A 6,240-nucleotide genomic window follows, 5' to 3' on the forward strand; every position below is an offset into this window, starting at 1 on the left:
AGCTTTTAAAACTTATTTTGATTGTATACATAAATTCCAAGATATGTTGCCATTTTCTGCCATTAGGTGGATGTTTTTTGATTTTAGCACTCAGGTAATGGAAATGGAAACACTGAGGTACATTCAGAGTTTTGGCAATTTTGCTTATTTTCACAGATTCTGTTATATACCATTCTTGTTGCAGAACCCATTTATGAAGAAAGCAACATTTCAGATTCCAGTTTTACAAAGTGCTAAGTGCTCCCTGCAAAGTGCTCAAGGCCCTCCAAAGAGGACCTGCACAGCAAGGTCTTTTTCAATACCATATTCTCCTTCAAAGAGGTGTCTGGATTCTCTTATGTTTAGAAAAGTCAGTCTCTGCAGCAAAACCTTCTCTACAGGTTTTCCTGCTGACTGCCCTGAGCTCCTCTTGCTGCATGCTGACTCCTGGTAGCTCATGCTCACTTACTGAACTCTTCCCTCTCACTTTGTGGGGAATTCTGCCACTATACTCAGGGGAGTGAATTTTGCTTCAAAAGCTGCTTGTCTGTGTCTCAATCCCTTTACCCTGTGTATCCTGCAGCATTCCTTGCACCCAGGTCTGGATGTCTGTCAGAACTACCCAGATATGAGAGTCCCCACCTTATTTTAGGTTCTTAAGAGCCATGAAATCAAAACCCAAAGGCTGCCTCTGAAAATACAACCCTTTAAAATCAATGAGTGTCTTTGCATTTTGCTTTTTACTTCTTACTCCTTCTCAATCCATCTGTTGGATCTGTACCAGCAGACAGAACCACATGACTTGCACTACAGGATGAAATGACTTTAAATGGCAACGTGGCACTAGTACAGCAATAACATCTCAGCAGCAGACAGTGTGAGATTAATGTCACAATTAGCAAGTGGATGTTTGATATCTCAACCTCAAGGATTCACTGGGCTTGTAAATCTGTAGGGGCTCTGCTGGGTTCTCAGTGGTTACAGATCACAGAAATAATGTGAACAGGCATTTACTGGGGCCTCGTGGAACTAGAAATTTTGTGTTTGCTTGAACAGTCCTCATAAAAAGTAGAAATCTTGTTATAATAAAAACATAAATATATGTGTATATAAACATTCTTTTATGGAAGAAAATTTAATAAACCTAAGTTCAGTAAGCAGAAGTTAAAAGCAACTTCTTATTAAATATTGAAAGGAGAAAGCAGCAGCTCCTTCATACTTGTTAGCTCAGAGATGGCAAGCAAATATTTTGGGCATAATTCCTCACTGTTCTTGTCAACCTGAACAAAAATATAAAGGAGAACAACAAAACACCTGTACCTGTGCAGCCCCTGAGCTGGAGAGCTGAGGCAAGGAAAGCAGAGCAGACTCTGAGAGCTTTCTGGGTGCCACTTGCCAGCTGGTGCCCACAGACCCCACTGTGGCCCTAAATCAAATAAACCCCACACATCTGGCAGGCCTAGCCCTTAAAGATGGGGCTGCTGCTGCTCTCTGCTGGTGCAGTCACACTTAGGAGAGCACTTCTGAGCCAAACCCACTCTGAGAAAACAAATGCTGCTGCCTAGAGCTGTGCAAGGGCTGGGCATGCCCCATCAGGTAGGCTCTGACATTTACAGCCTTAATTTTTCTCTCTGGTTTTAATAGATGCTGGTATATCTTCACACCTGACAAAGGGAATATTTGGAATCTATCACAATACTTTATTTCAAAAAAAACCCCAAGCTGCTTTTTCTGAACTTCCAAACTTTTCTGTTATAATATGCGAATTAAAATAAAATAAAAACCAAACCAACAAACAAAGAACAACAACCAAAAAACCCCACTATTATTTTGAAAGGGAGAAAACTATTTAGTCTGAAAACATACCTGTTTATTTAATTTAATTAAATAAAATCCTTTATTTAATTCCTTTTCCTCTGAGCCTGACCATTTTCACCTTTTTTCCATAGTTCCTATTCTCTGAAGACCCAAAACTGTTGTACAAGTATTTTGTCTACTTTCTGTGGCTTTTCAGAGGAGCATTTATTTAGAAACTCAATTTACTTATAGTATGAAAAACACTGGCTGAGAAAGTGCACTGATAAACAAGTGATAGTTTGTTTATTACAAAGAAGATGTCTAAAGTATGTTATAAAAACCTAGATGTCATTTTATGTTCATGAAAGTTCTAATTTCTGTCTCTATTTACCTAATGGCTTTTTTTTCTTTTTCTGATAAAGTACATTAGAGTAAATAAAAGACACATTATTGAACAGGGTAATTATTTATCCCATGTAAATTAAAAAAAGAAAAAGGAAGAGACAAGAAAATAAACTTAGTCATTTCCACACACATACATAAAAATGCAGTGGGAATTCTCTAAGAGTCAAAATAAAAACTACTAATTGCTGTTCTATTACAAATACAACAAGCATCGATTTTAATCAGAACTCCTAAACAAGGTTATATTGGCTTTTTAAAAATAGCACCATAAGATAAAAAAAAAATAAAATCAAAATAATCATGAGGAGATGTATTACCTATAGTACATCATGTTGTTGATCTTATGCAGAACAACCCACTAATATTTAATTCATGGTGAGCTCTGGCCAAAACTCAGTATCATGACATGTGGTGGGTGTAGCTCACAAGCCAAATAACTGCCTATTTTACAGGGGAAAAATACACTTAAGAAAGGCATTAAGGCTTCCTTTTTGCAAATCTTTATTTCTAACTGGAATGAACATGATGTCCCCTTAAGCTGCAGCTTCAATAAACACACACAACTTGTAAAAATAGCCTCAGATCTACTATGTTCTTTCCCCTCATAAACTAAACAGAGTATCAGTCTATCTCACTCCTCTCTACACATCTTGGAATCACAAAACCACCCACTGAACAGTCCTGTTAGGTAGCAAACTGTAGTTTAGTATCTCTGGAGTAAGATCTCATGTGAATGTTTCTCGTAGCTGAATAATTTGATTTTACAGCTCCCTGCTCCTGTGTGGACAGGATTTGCACTCAAGGGTAAGAAGAGCTAACAGGTTTGATCAGTGTGTGTTCAGCATGTAAGTGCCCTTTGATCTTAGGCCTCACAGGATCCTCCTATGTTCTACTTCAGAATTTGTGATTTGATTTAATGGGTTGTAGCAAGGACAAGAAATTTTCACACTGCTCATCCTCAGAATCTCACTGTCCTGTGATTTATACGGCATTCCTATGCTTTTAAAATGTTACAGAAAAGGACTGTATTTATGGCAGTTTTTCTGTGATGTTACAGAAAGTGGTTTGAGAACCTAAAATGCATCATATAGGTACACATTGTAGGAAGGATATGTTACCTTTTCTGATTGTCTTGCTACTTTCATTCACATTAATCAGATTTATATGTCCCAGTGGATGAAAGAATGGACTGAAGAAATTTTAATTCAATCTGTTAGGACGAGTGGCTGACTCAGAGCTGAGAAGGAGCATGACCTTTCCTCATGAGTTTTCTCTTAGGGGTAATGTAGAAAATCTTCTTGTAATCCTCAGTGAGGAAAAATAAACCTTTGGTGTTTCTTGAGTGGCCTTTCTGGTCACTTTGTCCCCAGTATAGCCGGTGTGCATAGAGCAGGTTTCAGACTGCTGGAGACACCTTTCCTTCATCATTATCAGTTTATGAGATCAACTCATTTCTAGCTGAGGCAAAAATTGCAGTTAGGTTAGGGGTTGGAATGGTTTCTATTATTTCGTGTCTTTTCTTAGTGCAGACACATTCCTGGGAAGATTTTCATAAACCTTTGGGTATCTTTTCTCTGGAAGTAATTTTTCATGTTTCCATCTCATCTCAAAAATTTCTTTTCCCTTTGAAAAAATTCCTGTTTTCAACAGCAAGGTGTGTACATAGAGAGAAAAGGATAAGAAGTCACCTTGGCGGATATATATCACAAACTTAAATTTTCTTCCTGTCCTCTACTACGGCTTGTTCACCATAATCCTCCTCACCCCTCACTTTTTGGCCCTTCCAGGGAATGCAGGCCAAGTTCAGGGTGCTGCAGGGCTGTGCAGGTCAGGCTCCAGTGCTGGGTGTCAGTGCAGGTTTGGCACTGCTGACCACGGGTGAGTGTCTGAGTCCAGAAAGGCATTCAGAAATACTTGATGACCTTAAAGGAATAGCCAGGGTTGAGAAGGAAGGGATCCTGCTTCTTCTGTGGGATAACTCAGCCCGAGCAGGTGCAGTGACCTGGATTTCACCCCATGCAGTAAGAGCTGCCACCCTTGGGCCCTGCCTCCCTCTGTGTGTGTCTGTAGGGAGAAATCAGAGGCATCGTGAGGCTGCACTCCTGGGCAGGGCTTGGCTGCTGCTCCTGCCTGCCCTGGGGCTGTGGGGGCAGCAGCAGCCCCTGGAATGGGATTACTTGGGATACAAGCCAAGGACAGGCAGGAACCCCGCACACAGCACTGGGTGCAGGCACCCACCCCAGCCGAGCTCCCTGCGGTGACACCGGGACACGGAGCTGTGACACAGGGGACCCCCAGCACCCCGAGCTGTGCTGTGCCCCCAGCGTGTCCCTCAGTGCCCTGGGGTCCTGCTGGCACTGCCTGCACCCTCTTCTCTCAGAGGAGCACCAGCTGAAAGCTCACTCCTGTCACTGGGCTTAGGCCTCCCAAACTTCTTCCACATGAGCTGGAAACCCAATCCGAGCAGTCTCACCTGTGTGAGCTTCGAGGCTCTGCTGTAAAACCTGTTCCACTTCTTAGGCATTTGCTTGAAGAATGTGTTTGAGATATGTTTATTCATGGATTTTTCTCTTAAAGACCTTGGCTTTTATTATGCCATCAAGGCATCAGGAATTAATGTTGGTGTCACGAGGATTCAAATTATTCATTTCAAATTAGATTTATTGCTGGAAGTGAATCCAGAACCCTTACCACTAGAAATCCATTATTTTCAATATAACCAAGAAATTAATCAAGTGAAGCACTACAAATGAGGCAGCAGCAGAAATCCAGGCAGTGCAAAATGTATTTTGGCTCCTCACTCCCACCTCTTTTGGGAGACCTCCACACCCTGATGGCCCTGCTCATGTGGACAGCTTGCAGAATGCTGCTGTTCAGTGGCCAAGTTCCCTATTCTAATTAAATTAACCAGAACATAGGGAGTCTATGGTGAAAATTACATTGAAATGTATTTTAAAAAAAGACAAGGGCAGAAAAAAAGCCCTTCATCAATGATTCTATTTTAAAAGTAAGTGTTATTTCAGGGCCAAATTTCAAATTTCAGTTGAATATTTTTGGAAATCTGCCATGCTCTAACTTCAGCTGGCAAATAAGTACCACACAGCTTCTTGCTCACACACACACCCCAAAACCTGCAGTGGGATGGGGAAGAGAATGAGGAAAAGGCAAAGTCCGTGGGTTGATACTAGAACAGTTTAATAACTGAAAAAAAGTAAAATATAATAATAATAGCAACAATAGTAACAATAATAATAGTGAGGAGAATGAAAAAGAGAGAGAGCAATAAAACCTAGGAAAACCAAGGGATGCTCAATGCAGCTGCTCACTGCCTGAGCAGTGATCAAACCTTCTGGCCAGTCACTCCCAGTCTCTTCAGTGGACATGACGTTCTGTGTTATGGAATATCCCTCAGCCCAGCTCAGGTCAGCTGTCCTTGCCATGCATGCAGCTTGTGGCACCTCTCACTGGCAGAGCTCGAGATGCTGGAAAATCCTTGGTGTAGGATCAGCACTGCTGAGCAACAACTAAACCATCCATGTGCCATCATTGTTCTCACACTAAATGCACACTCAGCACTGTGACAGCTACTAGGAAGAAAATTAACTCTATCCCAGCTGAAACCAGGACAAAGTCCCATTCTGTTTAAAACAGCCAAATATTTCCTCTAGTTAGTGACTATAAATCAACAGGAGTCAAGGGAGAGCAGTTCTGCACTAGTAAGACTTTCGTGTAGAGAAAGGTGCTCTGTGCTAAAGTCTTGAGGATGTGCTTTTGCCATGAGAACTCCTGGATTTACATCTGCTCTGCAGTGGTACAAGTTACTGCTGCCATTCCTGTTGAGTAGCAGGATTATTAATTGCATTTTTAGAAAGTCTCATATTTAACTGTAAACCAAAAGTGTTTCAACTTGCCTTTGTGGCTTATGCAGAAACTGGCAATCATTATAATTTTTTTTTCTCCTTAGGAATTTACAAAACTGGCCTCAGTCTTACTGTGTTTAACTCTTCTCAAACTAGGAATTTTGTCAATTTTGTACATGTGCAGTTTTTATACAGATGT

The 6,240-nt window shown here is 40.9% G+C and overlaps 1 long non-coding RNA gene across 1 annotated transcript in view; it reads left to right on the forward strand.

Annotated features, from left to right (window-relative positions):
• Positions 1–1,238: 1,238 nt before the first annotated feature.
• The window catches only part of LOC134550351 (uncharacterized), a 39,748-nt gene continuing 34,746 nt past the window's right edge, over positions 1,239–6,240 (forward strand). Inside the window, exon 1 of the long non-coding RNA XR_010080314.1 lies at positions 1,239–1,575. This is a non-coding gene — a long non-coding RNA (uncharacterized LOC134550351). The remainder of the gene's footprint in view (positions 1,576–6,240) is intronic.

Source organism: Prinia subflava, chromosome 4, assembly GCF_021018805.1.
Source record: "Prinia subflava isolate CZ2003 ecotype Zambia chromosome 4, Cam_Psub_1.2, whole genome shotgun sequence".
Taxonomy (NCBI): Eukaryota; Metazoa; Chordata; class Aves; order Passeriformes; family Cisticolidae; genus Prinia; species Prinia subflava.